Source organism: Abramis brama (genome assembly GCF_963993115.1).
Source record: "Abramis brama genome assembly, chromosome: 7".
In the NCBI taxonomy this organism is placed as follows: domain Eukaryota; kingdom Metazoa; phylum Chordata; class Actinopteri; order Cypriniformes; family Leuciscidae; genus Abramis; species Abramis brama.
In genome coordinates this window covers 42,102,524-42,112,703 of record NC_139969.1, presented here as the reverse complement: position 1 = coordinate 42,112,703, position 10,180 = coordinate 42,102,524, and positions in this window count along the sequence as shown.

Genomic DNA, 10,180 nt, shown 5'->3' with positions numbered 1-10,180 from the left:
AAGTGCACAATCTGCTCACAGGCGCGCGCTTCTACTGTCAGGTTGATTTAAGCCAATCAGACAAACCCGCTTTGTTTAAGATGCACCAAGTGATACTTGCTACTGCAAAAGGTTTTATTTTTACATTAAAACAGACTTTAATCACATGGAATAACTCTATAGACACTTTAGTTTCACCCCACTAGCGACGGCCCTGCATATGGGTAATAACCATTATTATTATGAGCTAACAAATTCATTTTTGGGGCTTATTTTACAGTCAGCCCATACAGTTCTTTAACAATTGTACGATGTTAATATTTTTGTTACACAGCCAATATTCCCGGGTCTGGGTGACCCACCATATTATAAGGCTTTTAAATCAATACAACCATAACAATTTATGTAAAAATACTTAACAGATGTTTACTTTAGCATATTACCAATGGTATATACATAATTTATGGTTCTTATTCGCCATTTACCCCTGTGAGATCACAATTATGATCATATGATCTTCTTTTTTTGTGTGTGTGTGTGAGAAAACAAGGAAATTCAATTATAAAAAATGTAAAAAAAAAAAAAAAAATAGAAACAAGATTTTTGATCATTATTGGTGCTCATTTCTTAGAACTTAATCAGAACAGGTTAAAGTGCTTGAAATGTAACAATTTTGTAACTTTGTGTGGGAATAGCAGGTGCAGAAAGACAACATTCGCGTACACAGCAGGTCCAGTTAGGAGGAGGACACAGTTAAGTTTCATAGCACCTACAATTATTACACTCGGGTCCAGTAGACCCGAACACCTCATATGTAATAGTTATGTGTAGGAGGGTGTACCATGTGCAGTCATTGAAAATAAGTTGTTTTTTTATGTTCTTCACAGAAAATGAGCCACGGCCAATGAGTTTGAAGAAATAATAAATAGCATAACTTTTCTTTTAGCAAACATTGAAAACGGGTCCCACAGACCCGAACACCTTGGGTTAAACAAGCTACAATAACAAAGAGACAGTAATACAATTAATTACGTTTTTATTTAAGTTAAATTTATGACAACATGCTTTTGTACAGTGTTCCCTCACTGTCACAGACACAATTAGGCCCTGTCCCAAATGGCGCACTTCATGCGGACTCGTGGACTTGAATTGCGCGTGCTCGCTGAGTCTACGAGTCCGTAGGCCGTCCCATTCAGCATTTTAACGCTCTGAAGTGTGCTCAGCAGCGCCCACTGTGTACACTTGAAGTGGTCTTCCACGAAGCCCGCATAGAAGCAGGCTTCACGCACTTTAACTACCCAGGAATCCTTGCGAAAGGCCAATCAGACAACAGATGGGAGGAGATTTCGCTCACGGATAATTGTTGACATGGCTGAGAAGAAAATATTACGGTTTTTATGACCTAAATGTACATTTTACCAGTTGTGGTTGATGTCTCAAACATAATAATAGCACGTTTAATAATATGATCGCATTATGATTCATTAAATAAATACAACCGAATGGCAGGCTTACTGAGTCATATGTAAACATAGTATGAATATTGAAACCTGTAAATTCATCTGAAACGCATGCACATTTTCATTATGTTTAAAAATTGCAATCTTAGTTCAAATGGAACAATATTTATTATTATGTCCAACTTTATACATCATTTAAATAAGCATGATATATCTATTGTCTAATGCCCAGGTGATATGCACAATATCAGAATATAGAACTGTAAAATTAGGATGTGTAGTTGACATGCAGATAAGACGCTGGAGCGCAAAAATGTGATTTCTCCTGTCCAACAACAACCAGGCCTGTAATATTTCTGTCAGTAAGGTTATTTTTCACTCTGATGTCTCTGAAAATAAAAAGCTAGATGATATATTAAACTTTTTTCTGTATGATGGGTAAATATCATATTCACAAAGCAAGATACCTTAAATTCAAACCTAGTTGCAAAATTTTTGCTTATGATTTAGTTATTATTGTCTTCACTTCAAAAAATACCCTCCAATAAAAAAGCTTCGAAAACATCCTGTATTATAGAACAAGTTTTATACAAATTGTAAAAATATTTTATTTACTGTTATTATTTACTTTCATTTTCTCTGTATCCCCACATGTTTATGTTCATTGTTTTGTATTATTTCCATTGTAATGATTTATATTGTAATGCAATAATAAAAAATAAAAAAAACAACCAGGCCGTTATTTCCGGCGTGCTGATCAAGTCTGTCCCAAAAATACCTCTCAATGCACCCTCGTGGACTCGCGCCAAGGGCCCTATAGGTCTGCACTACATGACGTCACCAAAGTGTGGACTCTGAGGAAGTCCACAAGTCCGGAGTGTGCCATTTGGGACAGGGCCTTAGTTTCCACCTCAAATGAGCCTGAAGCCTGAAGTCCTTGTTGAGGGGTTACCTGTCGAGCCTGTCTATAACCCCGACATTAAAATCGACATGTTTATAACGTTAGGGCAGAGGTCTTCAATCCTGCTCCTGGAGGGCCACTGACCTGCAGAGTTTAGTTCCAACCTGCTTCAGCACACCTGCCTTTGAATACTCAAGCGATTCTGAAGTGCTTGACGAGCTGATTCAGGTGTGTTTGATTAGGGTTGGAATTAAACTTTGCAGGACAGTGGCCCTCCAGGAGCAGGATTGAAGACCTCTGCGTTAGGGTATTGTGACACCTTTCTATTATTGGCACAACTTAAAACATTATCCATATGCACACCTACTGTACCATATATTACTTCATACAGTTTTAAGGCCTTGAACTCTCTCTTCCCATTTCGGCCCAGAAAGTTATACTGCCTGGATAGGGCATGGTCTAGGAGGAAGGTCATCATCCTTTTTGTGGCCTCGTCATTTTCATTTCTTGTCCTCAAACAGAGCACTTAATCTGTTTATTTTGAAGTTTCACATTCTGCATTGATTAAAAAAGAAAAATCAAATGTTTTTAATGGTAGTATTATTTTATATCGAAATAAAGTATTTATAATTCAGATGAGAAGTTAGTGTTAATTAAAATGAAGGAAAACAAATATTGATCTGAAATATAGCAAATTAATTTTAAATTCATTCAGGTACAATTACCAAACATATCTCAAGGTCTTTGTCTTTTTATTAATTTAATTAATAAACTAATTATATAAAACTATTGTCAGAGCACTACAAATAAACTGGTTCTATGCCTTTATTAATAAAACTTATTTAAAAAATACAAGGTTTAAGACATTTATTTTACTTTGGTGGTCCAGCCTGAGACATGCAAAATAAAAATAAATGCCTTGTACATTTTTTATTTTTTTGCTTTTCCCTCCATTGTACTGAACTCGTACCGAACTGTGATGTCTGAACCGAGGTATAAACCAAACCGTGACTTCTGTGCACGTTCCACCCCTAGTGTGAGCACACTTGAGAAGTTTCAGATCAAATTCACTGCAAGCCCCCCAATAAAATTTAATTGAGTTGCACTACCCTAGACTTAAAGGGACACTTCACCCATTTGCATTAAGCTTTGTATTGTTAGAAAACCAGTCATATATTATAATGATCGTGGATTTTTCCTTTATTTTTCCCTGAGATGGGAGAAATAAGGATTTAAGTGTTTCACTTCCTGCTTATTATGACGTAAAAATCGTCATTTTGCGTCATAATAAGCAGGAAGTCACAATTCATTGAAAAGTGTATGAGACTACAAAAACTAGCTCCTCATTATTACAGGGGGTGGGACCCACTCACCCTACAGGCCTATTACCAGAGACAAAGGACTTTGCTATTACAGATCAGTGGGTGGGACTAAACTTACAGAAACTAAAATAAATATCCGCCATCTTGTTTGGAAGCTATCAAGCTAAGCTAACAAGCGCTTATGGAGGCAGAGGGGAATTTACAAGAATGGCTGAAGGAACTACACATGATATGGAGGAAGAGGATTTTGAAAGTCTGTTGCTCGAAACAGATGTTCGTGGCTATCTGTACGAGCCGCAATATAGCGAAGAGCAGCTGAGGCTGATGGAGGAACAGGAGGCGGAGGCTGCAGCCAAGGCAGAAGACCCGCCTGTCGTGTCCGAGAAGCCCGGCGCTGGCTCGAGCTGGTGCGGACTGGTGGCGCCGGTGAACTCACTGTGCGCCTACGGACACGGAGCTAGAGTCCGTCCGCTGCAAAGAATTTCAAAGATGCCAATTTCTCCTGGAAGACCTGAGGGTGGATGGAGGCGGTGCAGGTGTCAGCACAGATCTGAGGGTGGATGGAGGCGGTGCAGGTGTCAGCACAGATCTGAGGGTGGATGGAGGCGCTGCAGGTGTCAGCACAGATCTGAGGGTGGATGGAGGCGCTGCAGGTGTCAGCACAGATCTGAGGGTGGATGGAGGCGGTGCAGGTGTCAGCACAGATCTGAGGGTGGATGGAGGCGCTGCAGGTGTCAGCACAGATCTGAGGGTGGATGGAGGCGGTGGAGGTGTCAGCACAGATCTGAGGGTGGATGGAGGCGGTGGAGGTGTCAGCACAGATCTGAGGGTGGATGGAGGCGGTGGAGGTGTCAGCACAGATCTGAGGGTGGATGGAGGCGGTGCAGGTGTCAGCACAGATCTGAGGGTGGATGGAGGCGGTGGAGGTGTCAGCACAGATCTGAGGGTGGATGGAGGCGCTGCAGGTGTCAGCACAGATCTGAGGGTGGATGGAGGCGGTGCAGGTGTCAGCACAGATCTGAGGGTGGATGGAGGCGGTGCAGGTGTCAGCACAGATCTGAGGGTGGATGGAGGCGCTGCAGGTGTCAGCACAGATCTGAGGGTGGATGGAGGCGGTGCAGGTGTCAGCACAGATCTGAGGGTGGATGGAGGCGGTGGAGGTGTCAGCACAGATCTGAGGGTGGATGGAGGCGGTGCAGGTGTCAGCACAGATCTGAGGGTGGATGGAGGCGGTGGAGGTGTCAGCACAGATCTGAGGGTGGATGGAGGCGGTGCAGGTGTCAGCACAGATCTGAGGGTGGATGGAGGCGGTGCAGGTGTCAGCACAGATCTGAGGGTGGATGGAGGCGGTGCAGGTGTCAGCACAGATCTGAGGGTGGATGGAGGCGGTGCAGGTGTCAGCACAGATCTGAGGGTGGATGGAGGCGCTGCAGGTGTCAGCACAGATCTGAGGGTGGATGGAGGCGGTGGAGGTGTCAGCACAGATCTGAGGGTGGATGGAGGCGGTGCAGGTGTCAGCACAGATCTGAGGGTGGATTGAGGCGGTGCAGGTGTCAGCACAGATCTGAGGGTGGATGGAGGCGGTGGAGGTGTCAGCACAGATCTGAGGGTGGATGGAGGCGGTGCAGGTGTCAGCACAGATCTGAGGGTGGATGGAGGCGGTGCAGGTGTCAGCACAGATCTGAGGGTGGATGGAGGCGGTGCAGGTGTCAGCACAGATCTGAGGGTGGATGGAGGCGGTGCAGGTGTCAGCACAGATCTGAGGGTGGATGGAGGCGGTGGAGGTGTCAGCACAGATCTGAGGGTGGATGGAGGCGGTGCAGGTGTCAGCACAGATCTGAGGGTGGATGGAGGCGGTGCAGGTGTCAGCACAGATCTGAGGGTGGATGGAGGCGGTGCAGGTGTCAGCACAGATCTGAGGGTGGATGGAGGCGGTGCAGGTGTCAGCACAGATCTTTGAGTCAACTTGACATTATTTGTTTTCTGGAGATGTGCCACTCTTCTGTAACAAATCTTTTGTAGTTGAGCCAAATCAACATTTTGTGTCTATTGGAAACAGAAGTTCTTATTAAGAATAAACAGGTTCAGATGTTCTAATATTTTTTGGTCAGAAATAAGATTAGTGATTTATTCTCGTTTATGGCTGAAAGGCTGAAAACTTGATCATCTTGGTTTCTTTCTTTCTAAGCAACAAATTATGTGTTTTGCTAAACACTGTTCAAAGCCCAAACCACCCAAGAATCAAACCACCCAACCAAAGGAAACGATCATAACCAAAACAGTAAAAAAAATTACAGTGTGGAGGTGATTACCTGAGGGTGGATTGGGGTGTAGGCCTGATTTGGCTGCCGGACCAATTGTCATCATCCTCATCCTCACTGGACAAAATCACTCGCCTAGAAATGTATAATATACAAGCACAATCAATGAGTTAAAGCATTTTAAAAACAGTTGGTTAAAAAAATATAAATTTTGGACAACAGGTGATACCACTATACACAGGGTTCGTACACATTTCCACCAGAGAATTTCCATGACTGATCTATATACAGTATGACAACACTCTGGGTACCAGAGAGACCCTCACATGGATCCTTAACATCTGTTCCAACACCCCATTCCCCCTTCAGGCATGCACACATCCATTTGTATACATCTCTTTTTCCCCCTAAACATGTGATTGTTACTTTAATTAATTGATTACATTTAATTTTATTTATTGGTTGATTGTATATCTGTTGTCTACCTCCCTCATTTTGACAGCTTTGAGCCAAATACACTTAACAAAACTCCCACAAAACTTGTCCTTCCTGTGTCATTGGGAAATTCATTCATTTATTCATCCATTTAGTAGTAGTAGTTCAAATAGCCTCACCTCTTTGTGCGCTTCCCCCTTCCTGTATTCTCTGTAGAATCGGACTCGGTTGGTACTGTACATCGGTCCATTGGTCCATTACTGTACATTGGTACTGTCGCCCAGTCAGTGTGAGGGTCCTGTTGCTCTATGACCGCCTTTGCCATGTTCATCCTTGCTGGTGGCCAGCAGCATTCATCCTCCTCAGGCCCGATAAACCATTTGGTCGGTATAACTGCCAATCCTCCACTATTTATAAATTCAACTATCACGAAAGGTAACATGCTTAAAGAAAAACAAATACATACAAAAAAATTAAAACAAACAATATATATATATATATATATATATATATATATATATATATATATATATATATATATTTTAAAATAGCACACTAGTGCAGGAGTGGCAATGCCATGTATCCAGTCTTGAGTGGCAATAACAAATCAAATCAAATCAAATCAAGTATATTTGTATAGCGCTTTTCACAATACAGATTGTATCAAAGCAGCTTCACAGTATAATAAAATAATACAACAAAGTTTGTTTCTAGTGGAATTTATTGATTGATAGAATAAAATTAAATATCCCCAAAATATCCCCAAAATATCCCCAACTGAGCAAGCCAAAGGCAACAGTGGCAAGGAACCGAAAAACTCCATCAAGTGACCTAATGGTGTCCTAAAACTCCATCAGGTGACCTAATGGAGAAAAAAAACCTTGGGAGAACCCAGGCTCAGTCGGGGGCCAGTTCTCCTCTGGCATTTATGAACTAGAGGTCGGATTGTAGTTTGAAACTGTGAGATTAACAATATTATATGAATGCCTGGCTGAAAAGATGCGTCTTTAATCTAGTTTTAAACTGGGAGAGTGAGTCCGAGCAACGAACAGTATCAGGAAGGCTATTCCAGAGTTTTGGAGCCAAATGTGAAAATGCTCTCCCTCCTTTGGTTGATCTGGATATCCTAGGTATGACCAAAAGCCTAGAATTTATTGATCTTAAAGAGCGCGATGGATTATAGGGTGATAGAAGATCCGTTAAATAGACTGGAGCTAAGCCGTTTAGGGCTTTATAAGTCAGTAGCAATACCTTATAATTAATACGGAACTTTATAGGTAGCCAATGAAGTGATGATAAAATCGGTGTTATATGATCATATTTTCTTGATCTAGTAAGAACTCTAGCGGCTGCATTTTGGACTAACTGTAGCTTGTTTATTGAGGATGCAGGACAACCGGCTAATAAAGCATTACAGTAATCTAGTCTCGAGGTCATGAATGCATGAACTAACTTTTCTGCATCAGAAACTGATAGCATATTACGTAGCTTAGCAATGTTTCTAAGGTGGAAAAAGGCTGTTTTTGTAACATACGAAATATGATTTTCAAAAGACAGGTTACCGTCGAGTATAACACCCAGGTCTTTTACTGTAGAGGATAAAGTAACAGGACATCCTACGATGTCAAAGTTGTATTGTAAGAGGTTCTGTGGGCGGTTTTTTGAACCGATAAGTATTACCTCTGTCTTGTCTGGATTTAATAAAAGAAAATTACGCGTCATCCAATCTTTTATATCTTTAACACACTCTGTCAATTTGGATAATTTAGCGTTTTCATCCGGCCGTGATGAAATATATATTTGAGTGTCATCAGCATAACAATGGAAACTAATTCCATGTTTCCTTATAATATTTCCAAGTGGCAGCATATATATTGAGAATAACAGAGGGCCCAACACAGATCCCTGCGGCACTCCATAGTTTACTGGAATTATGATCGATTTTTCTCCATTTAAATAGACAAAATGGTAGCGGTCTGATAAGTATGATCTAAACCAGCTTAATGCTTGTCCTTGAACACCAGTATAATTTTGTAGTCGATCTAAGAGTATTGTATGATCTATAGTATCGAACGCAGCACTTAGATCAAGTAAAACTAGTATTGAGATACAGCCTTGGTCAGAAGCTAAGAGTAAATCATTTGTGATTTTAACGAGCGCAGTTTCAGTGCTATGATGCGGCCTGAATCCTGACTGAAACTTTTCATAGATATCATTTTCTTGCAAGAAAGAGCCCAGTTGAGTGGACACAACTTTTTCTAGTATTTTAGACATAAAAGGTAGATTTGAAATGGGTCTATAATTTGCTAGATTATGCGGGTCAAATTGTGGTTTCTTAATGAGAGGTTTTATCATTGCCAGTTTAAATGTTCTTGGAACATGACCTAAAGATAAAGACGAGTTAATAATATTGAGGAGAGGCTCTTCCACTACAGGTAACACTTCTTTCAGTAGTTTAGTTGGTATAGGATCTAATAAACATGTTGTTGTTTTAGATGAAGTGATAAGTTTATTTAACTCTTTTTGTTCTATAGTTGTAAAGCACTGTAATTGTTCTTGCGGGGGGAAAATTGAGGCTGAATTATAAGGCGCGATTGAGGATTGAACGTTTACAATTGTGGTTCTGATGTTTTCTATTTTCTCAGTGAAGAAGTTCATGAAATCATTACTACTAAACTGTAACGGGATATTTTGTTCGGGTGACGTCTGTTTATTTGTTAGTCTAGCCACGGTGTTAAATAAAAACCTAGGATTGTTTTGGTTGTTTTCTATTAGTTTGCGGAGATGCTCAGCCCTGGCCGCTTTTAGGGCCTTTTTATAACGTGACATACTGTCTTTCCACGCGATTCTAAAGACCTCTAAATTAGTTTGTTTCCATTTACGCTCCAAATTACGGGTTTCTCTCTTTAGAACATGCGTAGTATTATTGTACCATGGTGCTTTAATTTTCTCTGTAACCTTTTTTAATCTAACGGGTGCAACAACATCCAATGTTCTAGAGAGAATGGTGCTCATAGTGCTAGTTAGTTCTTCTAGTTCATCTGTTTGTTTGGGTTCAGGCAGCAGCTGAGACAGATCAGACAAGCAACTCGAAAAATTATCTATGGTGGATGGAAGGATTGTTCTGCCTGGTCGAAAACGCGGCGCCGCATGACATATTACAGCAGTACGTAATATGCAAGTTACCAAGTAATGGTCAGTGACATCATCACTTTGTGGAATGATATCTATATCGGTTGGATCGGTTCCATATGATATAATTAAATCGAGTGTGTGATTAAGACGATGAGTTGGTCCTGTGACGTTTTGTTTGACCCCAAAGGAATTTAATAAATCTATAAACGCAGCCCCTAAAGCATCATTTGGATTATCTACGTGTATGTTAAAATCTCCAACAATTAATGCTTTATCTACATTGACCAATAGATCTGAGAGAAAATCTGCAAACTCTTTTAGGAAATCAGCGTAAGGCCCAGGCGGTCTATATACGGTAGCCAAGGCTAGAGATAATATGGATTTTTTTCTAACATCTAAGAGCGTAACATTTAGTACAAGTATTTCAAACGAAATAAACTTATAACCCGTTTTCTGAGTAACATTGAGAATATCTCTATAGACCGCTGCAACACCGCCGCCACGACCAATCAGACGGGGTTCGTGCTTATAGGAGTATCCAGATGGAGTAGACTCATTAAGACCGAAATAATCATTAGGTTTAAGCCAAGTTTCAGTAAGGCAAAGTACATCGAAGCTATTATCCGTGACTATTTCATTTACAATAACTGCCTTAGGTGTGAGTGATCTAATGTTTAGAAGACCTAG